This window comes from Astyanax mexicanus, chromosome 15, assembly GCF_023375975.1.
Source record: "Astyanax mexicanus isolate ESR-SI-001 chromosome 15, AstMex3_surface, whole genome shotgun sequence".
Classification (NCBI taxonomy): domain Eukaryota; kingdom Metazoa; phylum Chordata; class Actinopteri; order Characiformes; family Acestrorhamphidae; genus Astyanax; species Astyanax mexicanus.
The window spans coordinates 36,653,071-36,672,921 of record NC_064422.1 but is presented as its reverse complement, the minus strand read 5'-3'; the positions used below and the strand labels follow the sequence as shown (position 1 = coordinate 36,672,921).

The 19,851-nt window shown below is 36.3% G+C and overlaps 1 protein-coding gene across 1 annotated transcript in view; it reads left to right on the top strand.

The window, feature by feature from the left end:
* LOC103028344 (cadherin-18) overlaps positions 1-19,851 on the top strand; it is a 379,608-nt gene that overhangs the window by 94,367 nt on the left and 265,390 nt on the right. The window contains exon 2 of the mRNA XM_049464277.1: positions 4,743-4,819. The gene's annotated coding sequence lies outside the window, so the exon portion shown is untranslated. The remainder of the gene's footprint in view (positions 1-4,742; positions 4,820-19,851) is intronic.

Here is a 19,851-nt window from a genome sequence, read left to right as displayed (position 1 = left end):
GTCATATTAAGGTTAAAAATTATATTATCATAAACAGTAATGTGTCTTATTATGAAGGATGTTGGGTTCAGGATTACTCTTTTTAGGTGAGGTATAAAAATAGCTGTTTTAGGGCTAAAGTGACTGAAAAACAATACCAATACCAGCATATCATCATTTATGATGCCTTAATCATAGATCTCCAGAACCCTGGAGCTGAAGTTTCATGCTGTTTCACCATCTCTGTCTTCTTTACTGTTGCTCTCTTTCTTACCCCGTCTAGCTATTCATTCTGTACTTCCCAACTGTCAATCTAAGCAACTTTCTGTCGTGTTTTTTTTTCTTTTTTTCTTTCTCTTTTTTCCCCCCTTCCTTTCCACCTTGAACTTGTTCCTTGGCCCACACGGTGCGAGGAAGCAGATTAATGCCCGCTCTTTGAAATCTCAGTCACATAGTGCCGGCGTTCCTGCCTTCTCCCAGCCACTAGCATAAATCACACGTTTCCCATCTGTCAGCCCTGACTAATGTCCACTGCCAACTATCCGACCAGATCCACTAGGCTACTCCCAATAGATGGCAGAGGCGCTTTTAAGCAAGCAGCTAGGGAAGCAGGTCAATTAAAGAAGTAATGCTACAGGAAGGACTTGCTTGAGAACATACAGATCACTTTAAAGATGCAGTACTCAGTGTGGGGTAAAATAACTAGGATGATATATGCATTGTCTTGCTAAAAAAAAAAAAAAAAACTGCATGGGTGTCCCTGTGAAAATCGTGGTCTTTAAGGCAGCATACGTTAATGGAAATGCCAGAATGGATGCATGATGGATTCAAGCAGTTTGCAATCAAATAAAACCAGATTAATTATGAAAGCTGTTAGGAAAGGTTGTTTGAATCAAGACTGCATATATTGTTTTATGTCTTTTATTATGACCTTTTTATGCTGTTTTTCTGTGGTTTGTGTGTTTTATTAATATTTGACCATTTTCACCATTTTCAATTTTCTATAATATGATAGAGACCGTTAAGAATCTGTGTGCCAGCAAAAAAAAAAAAAAACAACAACAAACACAAATAAATATAACTTTAATTGATATGTCCTAATTATATCTCCTCTCAAACATCTGCACGTTGGACCATATTCTGACTTCCACCAAGTCTTTATGACCCATAGACAGCAAAAAAAATATATATTTATCATAAAATTTATCCTGTATCATTCAAATAAAGTGTTGAGTTTTATTTTTAATCAATGTTGTCTTGTCAATGTTTTCTTCCAAAATATATAAATAGGTTTCATGTTTTTATAATGTATACGCCATTTGAATTAAATGATTATATATTAATGATTTTGTACTGAACCCTAAAGCACTGCCATGCTTTGTTAGAATCCCAGCCATGTAGCTTGCCATCAGCTGCCGGAGGCCTGAGAGAGCACAGTTGGCCTTGCTCTTTTTGACTGGGTAGATGGTGCTCTCTATTATTGTTATTATTATTATTATTATTATTATTATTATTATTATTATTATTATTATTATTAATCAATGTGTGTTTTATTTCTTCCCAAATATATACAGGTTTTATGTTTTTATAATGTATAGACCATGCGAATAACTTTATTACATATGACTAATTCTGTATTTGTGAATATAGTTTATATAATTCATAATATAATTTCTATAATGCAAATTTACCACTGTGGGATTAATAAAGTATCTGTAAACTATACTGTATGTATAACATTATAGTTCTCTAGTGTTTAATATTGTTTAAACAATATTGGGGTTTACTCACACAGGTCTATGAATTTTTAATAAAGGATACAGTAACTGTATTATAGATTTTTTTTTTGTCTTTTATCTTCATCTTAACTAAAACTATGGCTTTCTTGATTGCTTGAGGTTTCTGCTGTTTTGTTAATATTTCAATCGTAGTTTCAATCTATAGTTATCTATAGTATGATACATTTCAGGATGTAAAGTACTTCCATATAATCCCGATGCTGTGAATTTGCAGAAAATTATGCTCCCATTACACATAGGGCCCTATTGTACACCCTGCGCAAGGCATGTCGTGATGCTCATTGCTATCTTATACCATATCAACAGTATATTTTCATGCATTGCACCCACCCTGTTAGAATAGTATTGGAGTTTAGGAATAAATCTTTACTGATGGGTGTGGTGATCTATAAGTGAGGTGGGTTCAGGTACATTTTTGGAGTGTTGCTATTAGAGACCGACCGATATGGGTTTTTCTAAGGCCGATGCCGATACCGATCATTAGTGGTCAGAGTCAGCCGATGGCCGATGTGACCTGCCGATTTTTAGGGCCGATATGCTATCGTATTATATTTATTTGGCATGCTTAAAATCATACTAGTAAGAGGAGGCACAACAGTTGTAAACTTCACACAATTTATTGAAAATAAGGTTAGCATTTTATAGTGACTTTAATGTTACTATATCACTATATGTTAATAAAAAAAATATTAATTTTATTTAGATTGTATTATCCATAACATTTTATTTTATTCATTATATAACATATGTTCTATATACACTATATATTCATGTTTATAGTAGAAATATTATGTTGGCTATTATATAAAATTTACTGTAGGGGCCTACTAATTAACAAATGTATGACTTGTTGCAGTCTGTTAGTCTATTAATTATTCATTTTAATATGTTTAACAGAGTGCAAGAAGACTTCCATAATGTGACAACTTTAGATAGTTACTCCAAAACGGCAAAGCTCATTTCTTCTTCAACTCCATGCAGTTGAAAACGAATGGACATGGGAGGACAATGTTATAAAATGTTCACATTAGGGCTGCAGCTATTATTTTACAAAAATGGGTGACGTTTAAATTAAGAATAAAATTATAAATAATGCAAAAACAGACAGGTGCTGTAATTTAAATATAGCTTTATCTGTTTTTTTTTTTCTTCTTCAAATGAGCTCCTTAGCCAGAGAAACGCGTCTCATCAGCTGTACTGGAGGTTCGGTGCGTGAGCGGAAAATGAGTTGAGAAAGCTGAAGAGCGCGGACTTTATAGGTTCAGGATAAAATGAGCTTTTATCAGAAAAGTCTGGAGGGGGTTCTAAAGTAGAACCCGACAAAACAGAAAATTCTGCTCATCGTTTCATTTAATATCTAACAGCGCAAACCGCTTTAAACGGGTGAGTTTTACAGCAGAACAGCAGGAGGCGGCATGATTTAATGTCTGTTTGTAGTGAAGGAAAAAGAGATGTTTTATTTTAACTCCATTATTTTAGAAACTATTTGTTTTATTAATTCGTTTACAATAAAGCTTATTTATAAGGAGAAGTACAGTCCTCTAATAATCCTGACTAACCAGTAATTATTATTTCAGCGCAGCTGATGCTGCGAATATCCTTAAACAGTTTTAGTCCTGCCCTTTTTCATTTCGTCTAAAAATAATTTAAATACTGAAAATATCAAGTGTTAATTTGATTTTATTTACTTAGATTTTCGTTTCTGAAGAAGAGACGTCAGTTATTTTATACTAGAGCTTATAGATAGGGCTTGCCTTGCATAGTCAGGGCGCATTCCAAATGCACTCCTGCCATCAACGCTAAGCATAGTTTCGTTTGGAGAGAAATGCTACAACACCGATGCAGTTGAAATTCTATTATTTTTCAGTAAATGAAGCAACATCACAGATTACTAATCATGAGAGAAAATATAGACTTTGGGACACTGGATTGTAAAAATGGATGCCTTACCCGTTGAAAGTCTTGCTCACTCTTGAAACCTTGCGCTGCGTTCCAAGTAGCTGCCCGCAGATGTGCCGGATTAAAATCGGTGCGGCCAAATAAGAAAATCGGCCGATGCCGATTGATAAAAAAATAACAAAAATCGGCCGATTAAATCGGCTGGCCGATCGATCGGTCGGCCTCTAGTTGCTATTTTGAAGATGGAAAACACAGTGCGCCAGTGATTGATTAAAACCCTGACAATAGTCAGTCATCAGAGTCCATTTCTATATGAGTACAAACCTGACTTTAAACTGACTTTAAACTCAACAATAAACAGAATAAATAATAAAATAACATTGCTGTTCCCTTAAATGAGCTGCTGGCGTATCTTCACAGCATGAACGAGCAGGTCAGGTATACTTTATCATGATACTAAAGACACACCGTCCCAAATCCCGCTGAATGATACACAATTGAGCCGTGCGTTATAGATCGCTAAAATAGGGCCCAGACTCTTAACACTGCACTTATAAGTGTTATTAAAATGTAATTAAAAATTATATATTGTATGTACATATTTTTACATGTACGTAGGTTGTCATGTTTCTTTATTTAAACCTCATTATAATACAAGGTTTGTTACACTTGTGTCTGCAGTTAATTGAAACATAGTCTAGGCTTAGGAGTTGAATTCATTAGGAATATGCTGTATGTAATTAGCACTTATCAAACAATCTCATACCACTAATAAAAACTGCGAGAGTCAATGAAATGTGAACAGTAATGGAATTGTATTTTATTTTCCTAATTGAAGTTCACATTTCAGTGACTCATAATTCTGCCAGATGTCTGTGTCATGACTGTAATAAAATGCAAATTAATCTTGTCACAAATAATCAAGTGTGGCAGTGTGCACTTCTAAAAAATCATTACCCTAAAAAGTGCTACTTTCACCAGAGAAGTCTGGGTGTGTGGTATTGTCTGAACATTGGGCCAATAGACCCTTTCAGCTCATTTTCCCTCCATCCTTCTCTCTTACAGGCGGAGGAGAGGAGCTGCACTGTCGCAGGGAGAGCAGTTCTGAGATTTGTGTTTGGGTCAAGGAGACTGATTTTGAGGTGAGTGCACCCATCTCTGCAGTGTTAAGTGTCTGTGATGGGTGGGTAGATAGGGCAGTAGTGGCTACTCCTGGAAGCTAAAGGATGAAGTGCACTGTCTCCAGGGGTTCATGGATGTCAGAGATTTATTCCGTCTGAGATGCTTGTCCAATACTTTGATTCGCAATGGAGGATTGCAGCAGTGAACACTGTGATCGTTATAACAGAACCTTAAATCCTTATAAAGTAGTATCTGATAAAAAGCATGCTTAAAAACTGTCTATTTTCTATTTAAATATTCATTGTTGTGAAATACACTGCTGCTCAAAAGTTTTAGAAATTTTATTTTTGCCGTTTAAACTCCAGTGAATAACCAGAAATCTAAAATTTTGTAGTAAACCGCCAGGACCTTTAAGGAATTAAGTAATTTTATTATTGCAAGATTGCAAGTATATTGTAAAAAAAAAAAAGTCCAATCATCTGCGTCTTACCCCTGTCTGAGGCACACTACTGCTGTTGCAGCTCAGCCAATCAGCTCTCTCTCCTGATCTCCCACCCTTAAACCCATACACCACCCAATGCCCCGCCCAAACTACCCCTCACTTTTTTTTTTTTTGTCTTTTTCAAATTTTAGCTGAGGATGGAGTCACCAAAAGGGTGTTTAGTGGCCTTTTAAGAAGAAGGAGACATTTTAGCAAATAATTAATTGGTTTACAGCTTTGGAATTTAATTTTGCAAAATGCCCCTTTACCATATCATCTAGTGGTCACATGACAACATTACACTCCATTGATTAAAAAAAAAAAACAAGAATGCAGGAATCCCAGTCAGAAGTTTCTACAGCCAGTCCAGACAAAACATGGGGCAGGTAAAAAAAATAATAATTAATTAAATTACTTACTGTAGAAAGCTTTTTTATAATCAGATCCATAAGAGGACTTTTTTTTTTTTTTTTTTTTTTGCAAAAATGACAGAGACAGGGTTTAGTTATTATACTTGTTAGGTCCTACTAATCCAAGTATAGCTAGGAGAAATAAAAAATACACACCAAGCAAAAATGCAGGCCTCAAGAGCATATTTATGTAAACTTATAGATAATCAGCATTTAAAGAGTTGAATCAGATCAGTGGGCAAGAAAACCTTTTCCAGACTTTCTTAGGGAACATAAAAAAATGTGCAGATGGTGTTTGCTGTGGTGTAAAAATTGGGTTACAAGGTTCTGAAATGACAATTATACATAAGTGTCTGCTGAAGTGTGAGTGTGAGGGTGTGTATGTGTTTGAAAGTGTGAGATTCTTGCAAGGTTGAACCGAGCACCTCCTTTTCAAGCAAACACACCCACCACAATCACTCAGAGTGTGTCTGTTCCCTGAATAATTTATGATGGACTGCATTGATTTCATGAATTAGCAAAGATTTGGCAGAGCAGGAAAGGTAACTGAGAATGTGAAAGGGGGGGAAACACTTGGTTGCTGAAGGTAATCTTTTATCAGTATTTATTGTGTTTACTCTCAGCAAGCTCTTTATTAGGAACTCCTGTACAACTACTGATTTATGCAGCTACCAGTAACACTTTACACTATAAGTACATTCATTAACAGTACTTAGCATATTTTTTATCAATTTATTATCAATGAATGCCTATGTTCTGGTCTATTTTCATACGTGAGGTGTATTAAGTGACACTAGTAAGGATGCCTACATCAAAGTGAGCAAAGATTTAGCCATGTTTCCCTTCTAATGGGAAGCTAAGGGGAAGCATCTAAATAAATTAAACTGTAATACTCTGGATCCTGAAAACTGTATATTTTGATTTGTTAAAATATTCTATTTATTAACAGTAAGCTTACAATTACAACATTTTGTCTAAGCGAGACGTAAAAATAAATGCAGCCTGATAGCACTGGACTGAGGAAACCTGAGTGTTATGCTAACCCAGGCCGATATCAGCTAGCGGTTAGTCCCATATAGCTTGTTTTATATGGCAAACATGCAGACTACTGTCCAATACATTGAATGGTGAAAGAGCTAGCGCTGCGGTTAGCGACTAATCCTAATACTGCTGCACCCAGCCTTAGTGCTGAAGAAACTTTACTGAAAACTTACCCTTATAGTGCTGTACTTTAGTTGAGTTTTCTGCTCCTTAATACCTGACTGGTTGAATTCATACATAAGGTGCACTGAATTATAAAGCACACTGTCAATTTTTGGGAAGATTAAAGAATTGTAAGTGCATCTTATAGTGTGGAAAATATGATACAACAGAAAGACTCAACTACGTATTAATTGCAACTGTGGCTTACTGGTAATCACGTTCACCTCCCAGCGCTGGGGTCCTGTGTTCAAGTCCATATCTGGGTGTCCAAAAATATGGAGATCCAGTAAATTGGATACATTGAATTGTCCTGGTGTGTGTGTGTGCGGATGTAAGTATGCCAATAATATGGACAGTTCTCCAGGTGGATGGTTGTTTCCGGTTGAGAGTACGCTGTGCGTGATTGGCTGCTGCTTCTCACAATGTGTGTGCGTGTGCTTATAATTGCTGACAAAAGTGTAACTTTATTCAATAACACTCTTGCAGTTAACTGTGATCAGTTTTTTTTTTGTTTGTTTGTTTGTTTTAGTTACTATCTGATGCATAATAGTACATAATAATACACAACAGTATTTTTGGTAACACTTTCTATGAATGTCGAATAGAATCTGTATTAGACTCTATAACCACATCCATAACATATTATAATGCATTCATAAGGCATTATAAACATTGCTATACATACTTACTTATAAAAACGCATAAATATTATAGCTATATTGATTATGTATTATGAATTGTGATTATAATGCATCATAAGCTGTGCTTGTAATGTGTTACACATCTGAGTCAAAATATCATATTTTTGCCAGTACAAAAGTTTACAATGATACATTATAAATTAATACTAGCTGTTATAATACTTTGCATAAGTATAATCAATGAGTGGTTATAAGTGATTATAGTATGCTTTGTTAAGGCAGCAGCTTTGTTGAGGTTCTTGTTATTGACCTATAACATCTTATAAACACAGCTGATGATGTATTATGATACTATTCATAATGCATAAACAACATGGCTATAATGTGTTATATATTGTTTTTTATAAATATGTATAATCATGTTTATAATGCTTTATGAATGCATTATAATGTGTTTTGAGGATGTTTATAGAGTCTAATAGAGATGACATTCATAGAAAGTGTTACCATATTTTTTACAGATAAATTTACTAATAAATACTCAATTTCTAACAACAACAAAAAAAAAATATATATATATATATATACATATATACAAATAATATATATATATACATATAAAAACAGTCCCTATCATGTCACAGCATGCTCGCTGCTTTTTGCAGTGTCACAACATACTGTGACTATCATTCCCCCTACCTTTCAAGCACAGAGTACCTTCATTACAAGGCAAGGAGAAAACAGGATGACAATAGGATGCAATTGCTATTACTACCTCTAAAAAGAGTCATAGAGGAGACTAAGCCGTATACGTGAAATATGGGCACCATTTGTGAAGCCCATAATGGCTTTTGAAATGTCTTATTCCTTGTATATCTCCACGATGCTCAAACTAAGAAATCAACTTTATGGCTGCTGTAGATTGGCATCAACAGATGGTGGCATTATTCATTCATTCACTCACAGTTTCCGTCCCACTTTAATTTATTTATTTTATCTATCTGGCAAAGACAAAGGAAAGTCAAGATGGAGCTGCAGGCCTTTTCCATCGATAAACAATGAGACTCTCTGCGTCATACTGTATCTATTCGCGTAATCTGCATGCATGCATATATATTAGCCTAATTTGCATATTCATCTCACTCAAAAATACAGTATATCTTATGCAATATGATTTTTCACTATAATGAAGAGAAAATTTGTAATACGGAACATTCTGTAAAAAAAGCTTCAATCTAGCATTTTTTACTTTCTGATTTGCCACATGTAATGGATTGGGAATGCCCACATCTGTATATAGATTGTGAGGTATTATCTTGTTGTAACTAAGGTTGAAGATTGGAGCGAGGCCTCATAGTGGGTAACAGAAGGAAATACATTCAAATTCATTTTAAAAATTGGAAAAGGTAGTAGGGGCATTACCACTGTCAGTGGACAGCACAGTGGGTAATGCTCGTCAAAACACTCAAAACATCTCAATACACTTGAGATTCATTCTATAACAAAATATTGGCACTGCTGTGCTGCACACATAGATCAGCACAGCAGTGCCACTATTGCACGTTATAGCACCAACCTCGAGTGTAATATTGCGATTATACCACAGTTCAATTATTGCTGTTTATTTAAATATTTTGAGTTAAAAAGGAAGAGAAAATGCAATCTATTTGGTTATAAAAAAAACCTGTTAAAATTGTTCCTTTGCTGCCTTGTTCGTAGCTGCGCTGTTTGGATTGTAAACGCTGAATTGTTGCTAGGTTACCTGTATGTGGTGAAGTAATAATAATAAGAGCTTCAGGTACAGTGCATTACCGGCTGATAATGGCACTCACAGAACGTCTCTCAGCCAATCACATTGCAGGGTTGGAATAACTGTGCTATAATACATAAAATGACATTTCAGGACCATTTAAAATATGCATTATGGTAGTTAAACTGTGACTCATTTAGGCTTCAGTTTAGAGCATACATGGGAATACTAAGTCAAATATATATACTTTTTAAAATAAAAAAATATATTTATATTTTGATGTTAATTTCTCCCAACCCCTAAATATATTCACATTTATATTCACATTCTCTTTTTAGATCTATATTTGTTACAGATGCATATCTATCTATCTATCTATCTATCTGTCTGTCTGTCTGTCTGTCTGTCTGTCTGTCTGTCTATCTATCTATCTATCTATCTATCTATCTATCTATCTATCTATCTATCTATCTATCTATCTATCTATCTATCTATCTAACTTTTCCAATACTAATTTCTATCCCAAGCTTAAAGTCATTCTACAAAATACATAGACATTTCAGACATCTGAAACTTTATTAAAATCAATCAATATATTTATTTGAAGCTCATAACATACATTAATATACATTTTATTGTATTTTATTTTTTTATTTATTTTAAAGTTGAATAGTGACTACTTTTACTATTCCACTATTTTAAACATTCTACCATTTGTATTCACAACCAGCACCATATTCCTATTCCCTACCTATTTCCAGAGGTCCTAGAGAGACATTTAGTATAATTGGTTCACTTTTTGCACTTTAAAACAAAAAATTATGAATTTAAACAACACTTCCTACTTATATTTAATAAATCTGGCATATTTAGTTCTTCAGGTCTGCTCAGAAAGTGCCAGCAAATTATACAACCTTTGTGTGTTCTTCTTTTTCTAACTGAAATGTATAATAAAATAGTAGTACTGTATTCTTTCACAAAGAGTCCGAAATTACAGACATTACAGTACAGTAAAATTCTCAGAAATGATTAGGCCTACTCCTGGAGCTCCAGAAGACCTTGACTGTTCTCCACTAGAATAAAGAGAGTGATTTTATTATGTTGAATACCATCCATGCAGCTATTGACTGTAAAAGTAGTTTTAGTGTGATTTTCAAAAATAGAAAGAAATGCTGATGGTTTGAAGTTTGATGAAAAGATGGTTTGACGTTTGAATAGACAAGACTGAGTGGTCAGTATTTCATTATGGGATATATAGAGACATTTTTAAGGAATCAGAGTCTGCAAGTACGATCAGTAGTTTTAGATTCAATACTTAAAGATTTAATTGGGCATGTGTGTCACGCAGCAGTATGGGTACAAGTGATATGTGATTAAATCTGCAATTTCGTTTGTTTATTAATAAAAAATAGTAATAATTAATAATATTAACTACTTAAAAGAAGTCAAACATTGGTGAATTTCGCAGCTCTGGTGTTGATTGATAATGAAGAATATATTAGTGCATCTCAAAAAAAATGAGCCATGTCATCTGCTGGTGTTGGTTCACTGTGTTTTATTATCAAGTCTAAAGTCAGTGCTGTTTTTTTTCCCCAGAAAATCTTACAGAGCTTCATGCTTCCCTCTGCTGACAACTTTTATGGAGATGCAGATTTCATTTTTCAGCAGGATTTGGCACACTGCACACACTGCCAAAAGTACCAATTGATCTTATATAATATTCAAATTTTCAGAGACACAGATTTTTTTTTATTAGCTGTAAGCCATAATCATAAACAATAAAATAAATGAATGTGTAAAATAGATCACTCTGCCACATGAACAGAGCAGGTATTAATTAGGTGGTAGAGCATTCTATGGTGTGTTAGTACAAGTGGATTAGATACAGCAGCAGTGCTGCTGGAGTTTTTAAACACTGTGTTCTTTACTCACTGTCCTCCATTCGTTTACAGACTCCTACCTACAGTAGCTGCTCCACCTTGTAGATAAAGGAAAGTCAGAGACAGAAGCTCTGAATCTGATATGGCACAGTTTACAGTTTTGGTCATCTTCTAGTCCTTCAGCAGTGCTTACAAGAGGCTGTCCACAGGAAGCTGTCCACAGGAAGCTGTTGGTGGACTATTCTCAGTCCAGCAGTGACTCTGATGTGGTTAAAAACTCCAGCAGCACTGCTGTGTCTGATCCGCTTATACCAGCACAATACACACTAACATCTCATACACTACAACCATTCCAGTGTTACTTACTGCAGTGCTAAAAATAAATGAACCACCACCCAACTTTTCTGACTTCTCTGTGGTGGTCTGTCCTCTGGGGTTCTGACCAATGAAAAACAGGATGAAAGAGCGATAACATCATAAATATGCTACAGCCTGTCATTGTAGGACTACTAAGTGTTCATATAGGATCAGATGAACTGAAAAACTGATGATTAAAGGTGTATAAACGATAATAATAATTATTGTCAATAGGAATTGGGGAACAAGAGTATGATAATTTTGCACTTTTAACCCTTTCTGACCCTGCATCCATTACAATGTATACACACTGTTAACCCGGATAAGTTGAATTTACTTAAACTATTTGAGGAAACTGGTTGCCTTAAAAAAGTGAAGTAATGGGGAATGAAAACTTAAGTTAGCAAAAATTAAAACATCAAGTTATTACAACTAAAAGGAAAGCTGATTTATTTCTAAGGTAGCCCAGGGGGAATCACTACACACTGATGGTGAATGTCAGAAACTGTTGGACACACCCAGTATGCAAACAGATTGTGACAGTAGCCAATGGAAAAGAAGTTGCCAATGACAACAGACTAAACTCAGTTATTATAAGTTGGTTCAACTCAAAGATCGCAGTTTGAATGTATATGTGCCCACAAAATAGTTCAGTATTGTTTAGAAATATCCAATTTCAAGTTCAAACAACATATGTGTTTACAGAGCATGTAACATCATGTATTTTCTTAATTTTTGTTAAACGTTGTGTTGCACGTAACACTAATTGAGAAATGTTTTTAATCAAAATAGACTATAAACGAGCCAATAAAAAAGTTTAAAAGTCAATGAAACAATAGTTTAGCCCTGCCCACTGCAATAAAAAAAAAAACAGCACTAGAGCCAAATATAGACAAATTGAAAGAGACCATTTTTTTGTAATTGTATGTTATTTAAAACACTTTTTTGAATGTTTATTTTAGAGTTTAGGGATGGCTTGTGAACCAAAAGGTCAATATCAAATCTAAAATGTAAATGTTAAGCACAGCTTCCAATCCAATAATACATAAAAAACTTACTTATTTTAGTTAATTGGATTTAATGTTAGTATAGAAGGTACAGTAAATTATAATATTAGAGTCTTCCTTTGTGTGCATTGCAGACAGAAAACAGCATTATTAATCATATTTACTATATTATTTTCAACACTGACAGAAAATTCAGGTCTGAAAGGGTTAAAATGATGTGCAAGATTACCCATCATTGACTATGTTTCTAATCATAATATTCATAGACAAACATGTGCAGTATTTTTTTTTTTATGGCTGTAACAGTTTTAAAGCTTCCCTCGTCTCATACAGCAGGCTGCTGTTGTAGCGGCGTTTGTAATGGGCCCTCCACACAGGGACATTAATCTTCTCTTAGTGTGAAGGTTAAAGTTTGGCCACTGTCCTACAGCGTGCCATTGGTCGCAAAAGCACCCATAGATCCATCTGAATTCAGCCTGTGCCTCAGGGTGCACTTGCTGTGTATTCAGACTGTGTCTGTTTGATAGAGAGAGACAGAGAGAAGTAGGGAAGTGAAAGAGGGAAGACAGAGAGCCAGTGCACGTACTGAGTATACTATACACCTTTATATGTTTCTCCCAATAACAGATTCTTCAGAGGCTGGTCTGCTGGTCTTTGTGGCCTGCTGCATATTGAATGGTAGTCAGTGGACTGGAGACAGCAGGAGCTCATGGGAGATGCAGTTCCAGACAGGCAGACATGCAAGGTCACATCTTAGCTCATGAGCAACACATCACAGCATGAAGCGAAGTGCCTGGCTGTCTGATGTGCAGCACACAGTGCAGCACACAGGGGTCGAACCCCCGGGGCCGTGTCAAAGGCACTATAGCCAGGTTAACATCTACAGCTCTTCTGTCCTGTTCAATACAAAGGAAGTGGGCTGAATTTACAATGAGGAGGCCAGTATCTCTGCTGTACTTGTAGTGATATACTCATGTTAAGGTGATGTATCAGGGACTACAGGCATATAGGCTACAATCAAGAACTGCAGTAGAGGTAGGGTGGGTCTTTGGTAGGACAGCACTATAAAGATCCAGGGTCCCCTGCCAACAATCTATTTTCATTCCTTGCATCCACACTGTTAAAATAGAGTTTAAGAATTAATCTACACTGATGGGCATTGTGGTCTGGAAGTGAGGTGTGTTCAGGTACATTTCTGGCGTGTTGCTATTATAGCAGTGAAAAAAAGAAAACAGAGGTGCGCCACGGACTGATTAAAACCTCAACAACAGTCAATCTTCAGAGTCCATTCCTACAGGTGCGCCGTAAACTGCGTTCACCTCTGCTTGTTAAACACACACATGGACGCGCTGCAGAGCTCAAACCCAACTTTTAACTCAACAATAAACAGAATAAAGAATAAAGTAATATTGCTGTTCCCTGCTGATTGAGCTGCTTATTGTTAAGATACGAACACAAGATCACCAATTCGAATCCCATACATGTAGCTTGCCATCGGCTACCAGAGCCCTGAGAAAGCACAAATGGCCTTGCTCTCTCTAGGTGGATAGATGGCGCTCTCTCCCCACATCACTTCAAGTGTCTGTGAGCTGATGTATCGTAACCGAGTCGATGCGCTTTTCCTCCGAGGGCGCTGTAATGCTACTCCTTAATGCTGCATCATCAGCAGTTTGAAAAGTGGCAATGGCTGACTTCACATGTATCGGAGGAGGCATGTGCTAGTGATAGGGGGAGTCCTAAGGAGTCGGTCAGGTAATTGGCTGTGTAAATTGGGAAAAAAATGAACACAATAAAAATTTTAAATAAAATTATTAAAAAGAAAGATACGAATGCGCCGTAGTCAGAGCACACCTGCCAAATTTTTTTGCGCTCTATAGATCGCTAAAATAGGGCGCCTGATGTTGTGACTAATATATTCTTCTACAGCACACCTAAACACTCAATATGTTCAGTCCAACTGAATGAGCAGCCAGTTCAGGAGAACTGTAGGGCCATTTACCTGTTAATCTAAGACAATTCTGTCCACCGGAAATCCATTTTAGAATCCATTACCACCCACAGTGGACAGCACAGTGGGTGGTAATCATTGTGACCGGCAGTATTAGACTAGAATTGTCTATGTGAACTGACAAGCAGCTTTGCTAGAACTGTTGTTATATGGTGTTCAAAAGGGGAAAAAGAGTATGTTGTGATGGTGTAATAGATAATCCTAGTACCAACAAATAACAAATAGTCCTGGGACAACGGAGTATATAAGGCCAAGACCTTTTGTAAATGCATTAAAGAAAAAGGAATAGACTTTAACACACATCCATGAAACTAGAATTAAATCCAGGCCATTTGTTTTGATTAATTGTCATGCAATATTTACACAGTGAAAGTGACAGCTGGTGTTTCCAAATGGTGTGAAAGATGAATAAGCTACCAACAAATAGATCTGCAAATTTGAATATAATAGTGACAATGGGCCAGATTCAGGGTTGAGACAGGGCTGGCATGCTACAGTGCTGCAGTATAATAATTAAGGCGTATTCATGAAGTTAGTATATCCGTGTTACTGTCTCTTTTCATGTGACCTCAGTAAAAATCAATCAAATTTCACAAGTTAATAAGCTGCTGAATTTTAATGACCAACTCTTTGTTTGAGTCAGCACCTGTTTGAATATCAAAATGTACTAAAGGTTGAGCAACAGAAATAGCAATTTGGTAAAATACAGCAATAAATACAATAGAAGAAAACTCCTGGCCTGTTTTTCTTACTGGTATAACTTAAAAACAACAAGGACATAGTCTGTAATGAAAGTCAAAGGGAATTTAAGCAATTAATTTTAAATCAAGACAGAGCTTGTTAGTCATTAAGTTCAATCTATCAGATCAGTTGCAATAAGATTGACCTCTGAAACCATACAGGTTTGTAAACATATATATATATATAAAATTGTGCTTTATTTATCATAACATTTTCTGTTTGGGTTATCCATACTAAATGATTTTGTGTGCTGATGCTTATAATGCATGGTCCCTGTTAAATTGTTTTTTTTAGACATGAACCAGTTACAGTTTTTGGGGCTGATACTAATAACCAAACCTCCTTCTGCTGGATGTAAAATATTAACCGTTCAGGTAAACCTGGTGTTGCATCATCTAACAGGGCTTTAAAATTAAATAAAAAAATAAAAAAAACTAAATGCACTTTGCTTTTCGGAATCAGCCACATTTAAAACATGCTGAACTCTGAGCACTCACTTCAAGAATCTGTGAATTCTCATTCTTCAACAGCACTGCACAGCTTAGCATAAGGTTAGTGATGTTTGTTAACTCTGCTGTGTTCTTCTACTCACTGTAGTGGGCTTAGTGACGAAAGATGTGCACAATGCAGCTGTGAGTGATTGAATTTTTTGATTGAGGAACTGCTATGTCATGTGGAGCAATTAGCAAAACATGGATCTTGTGATCTGACCAACTCTTAGGATAGGTTGTTTGGGCTAAAATTCTGCAGTGCACTGGCGATTCATTGTTCTGTCTCTACTGTTTACGAAAGAGCAAATTGTTATTAATGTATCTGACACGTGAGGCTTAGATTCTCTGCCCGAACCCGTCCTGTTTTTTTTTTGTTTGTTTGTTTGTTTTTTTTTTGTTAAGCTTAATATAAAAAATGTTTTGTTCAGAAATTATTTTCTATTCTTTACGCATGTTAAATTATATCATTTTTTTTCTTAAAAATTGTTCCTTTAGTGTTGCTAACATCATTCTAAAAGGATTTTGCTCATTCAGACATCCTGATCTAAGCTCTACTGTGGCTTGACTGTTAGCACTTTTGCCTTTAAGCTCTGGGGTCTTGGGTTCAAGTCCCTTCCTGGGTGGAGTTTCCATGTTCCTTGTTTCACTTCTTGTGTCTCCATGCATTTCTTCAAAGTCCAATAAAATGGGGATTTGGTTAGTTGGTTAGTCTAAATTGGTCTGGAATTGTTAAATCTAAAAACTGCCCTTGTGAGTGTATGTGTATGTGTGGTCATGGATGTGTGCGGTTGTTGCCTGTACAGAATATGCTGTGAATCACTGGCTGCCCCTTCTCTGTGGTGTGTCTGGCTAAACTTTGGCCTTTTATGGGCGTTTTTTTTTTTTTTTTCTCAAGTCACTAAACTCCACTGGGAAACCTCTGTGGTTTCTCTGTAATCTGGTTGCAGTTCAATAAAGTGTAGCGGTGGTCTTGTGGCTTTGCTGCCCTAGTTGAGAGAGATCCCGCCACACTCTGGTTAGCGGTGACACCGAACAGAAGACCACAACGACAGTGTTAGCTACACACTCTGCGACTCGCTGTAGCCCCGGGGAGAACAAGTCAAACACGCACTCGAACCTGCCCTTGAAAGCTTCGCTCTCTAACTCTCCCTTTTAATGTCATTTATTTATTCTTTTATTTACGGGGGTTGTGTCAGCACTGCTGACAAATTACTGAGGTAGAAGACATGGATACGGCACGAGGTGTCAGCTGGATTTGCATTAAGCAATTAGAGTCCTCACGCTCGCTCCCCATGCTGCGGGTAATTGCAAAAATAAATTCTGCCGGAGAGACGAAGCTTTTTTCATCACAATGAGCTCTGTTACTCTGAGTCTCTCTCTCTCTCTCTCTCTCTCTCTCTAGCTTCTTCCTAATGCACAACTTTAAACAATTCCAACTCGAGGTGGCAGATCAGCATGTTTCTGGTCACACAGGTGACAGGCTAACTAATAACAACATGCCACACAGTGTTTGTGTGTGTCTGTGTGTGTCTGTGTGTGTGTGTGTGCCTTTTCAAGGCATTTTGGGGGCCCCAAGCAAAATTCACACCATTTATTCAAGACATATAGGCTTAATGTATCCAATATACAATCACCAGCCACTTTATTAGTTACATCTGTCCAACTGCTCATTAAAGCAATTGTCGAATCAGCCAATCACAGGGCAGCAACTCAATGCATTTAGCCATGTAGACAATCTGAGCATCAGAATGGAGGAAGAAAGGTGATTTAAGTGATTTAAGTAATGTAGCATGGTTGTTGGTGCCAGGCAGGCAGATCTGAGTATTTCAAAAACTGATGATCTACTGGAATTTTCACCCACAACCATCTCTAGTGTTTACAGATAATGATCCGAAAAAGAGAAAATATCCAGTGAGCAGCAGTTCAGTTCTGTGACCGTAAATGCCTTGTTGATGCCAGAGGTCAGAGGAGAATGGCCAGACTGGTTTCAGCTGATAGAACGACAACAGCAACTCAAATAACCACTCATAACAACCTAGGTCTGCAGAACAGCATCTATGAAAATACAACACGTCCAACCTTGAGGCGGATGATGAGCTACAGCAGCAGAAGATCACACCGGGTGGCGCTCCTGTCAGCAAAGAACAGGAAACTGAGTCTACAATCCACACAGGCTCATCAAAATTGGACAATAGAAGCTTGGAAAAATGTTACCTGGTTACGTCATTTGGGTGGTAGGGTCAGAATTTGGCGTCAAAAACATGAAAGCATGGGTTTATCCTGCCTTGTATCAACGGTTCAGGCTGGTGCAATGGTGTGGGGGATATTTTCCTGGCACACTTTGGGCCCATTAGTACCAGTTAAGCAGTTAAGTGTCATTAAGCAACGCCACAGCCTACTTGAGTATTGTTGCTGACCATGTCCATCCCTTTATGACCACAGTGTACCTGTATCTTTTGATGCTACTTCCAGCAGGATAATGCTCCATGTCATAAAGCGTGAATTATCTCAGACTGGTTTCTTGAACACGACAATGAGTTAATTCACTGTACACAAATGTCCTCCACTCTCACCAGATCTCAGTCCAGTAGATCAGCTTTGGAGTGTGGTGGAACGGAAGATTAGCATCATGGATGTGCAGCTGATAAATCTGCAGTAACTGCGTGATGCCATCATGTCAATATGGATCAGAATCTCTGATGAATGTTTCCAGTACCTGTTGAATCTGGTCCATGAAGGATGAGTAAAATTTACTTTAAAAAAGTTTCGCAACTTTCTGCATTAGCTTTTTTTAAGTAAATTTAATTTCAGATAAATTTAAGTAACTTCAACTAATGTTACATAGAGTAAATAAATTAACTAAACCTTAGTCAATCCTTTCTTTTATTAAACATTACTTAATTTATTTTTGCTGAATCAATCCTTTCTTTTAGTAACTTTTACTCAAATAATTTATGATACATAATATATTATGTCTCAACACATTGATGGCATGTAATACATTCTTTTAAGTATACTAAAGTTCATTTTACTTAAAACCGAGTTGAAGTTACTTAAATTTATCTGAAATTAAATTTACTTAAAAAAAATAAATTTACGAAACTTTTTTAAAGTAAATTTTACGCATAAGAGCCTGTATGCAAAGAGCCTGTATGTGTGTGTGTGTGTGTGTGTGTGTGTGTATGTGTCTGTGTGTATGCACATCTGCTCTCTCTGTGGTAATTTGGTGGTGTATGTCTTATGTTATGTGTGAAAGTGGGGGTGGAGGATATGAGTGTCTGATTCTGAGTGTGTTTAGCAGGCTGGTGTGCTGCTGTGTGCTGCAGGTCAATAGCCCTTCTGGTGCTTCCCGCTATGGTCACATACAGCTTGATCACTCCTCTATGGCACAGAGAACGCCACCCGAGGAGAAGAAGATACCCATCCCTTTAGCCTGCCCAGCAGGTCTAAATACACACACACACACACACACACATACACACACACACACACACACACACACACACACACACACACACATAGTATCCTCACATACATATTCAACAATGTGACTTGCATTCATGAGTTGTTTACTTCTCAACACAGGCACAGTGCTGTATTTAATTCACAGTGTATTTATTTAATACACACTGCAAAATTAATTTGATTAATCTAATTACATTTTGTTTATTGAAATAAGAAGTTCTATGTTGTATTTTTAATGTTTGGTCTGACTCCTGTTTTCCTGCTTTCACAGTTCCATAAAGTGGCATATGATATTTATACAGATGTTTCTTCATCTCTGGTTTATTTTCTGATTCTGATGCCAAGCTTGATACCACAGCAACTCATGCAGATACTAGGGTTTGGCGATATGGCCCTAAAATAATATCACAGCATTATGTATCATGGTTATCATTTTATCATTCTGCCATAACAGAATTCCTGGCAATATGATAAAACATGTTTTTTTTTTTTTTTTTTTTTTTTTTTTTTTTTAATTATTCAAGAATATCAAAAATGTGCAAGTCGTCAAGAATGTTTATGTAGTATAGAAACAATAATAAAATTTAAAATCTAACAAAAATAAAGTCATGTAACAAT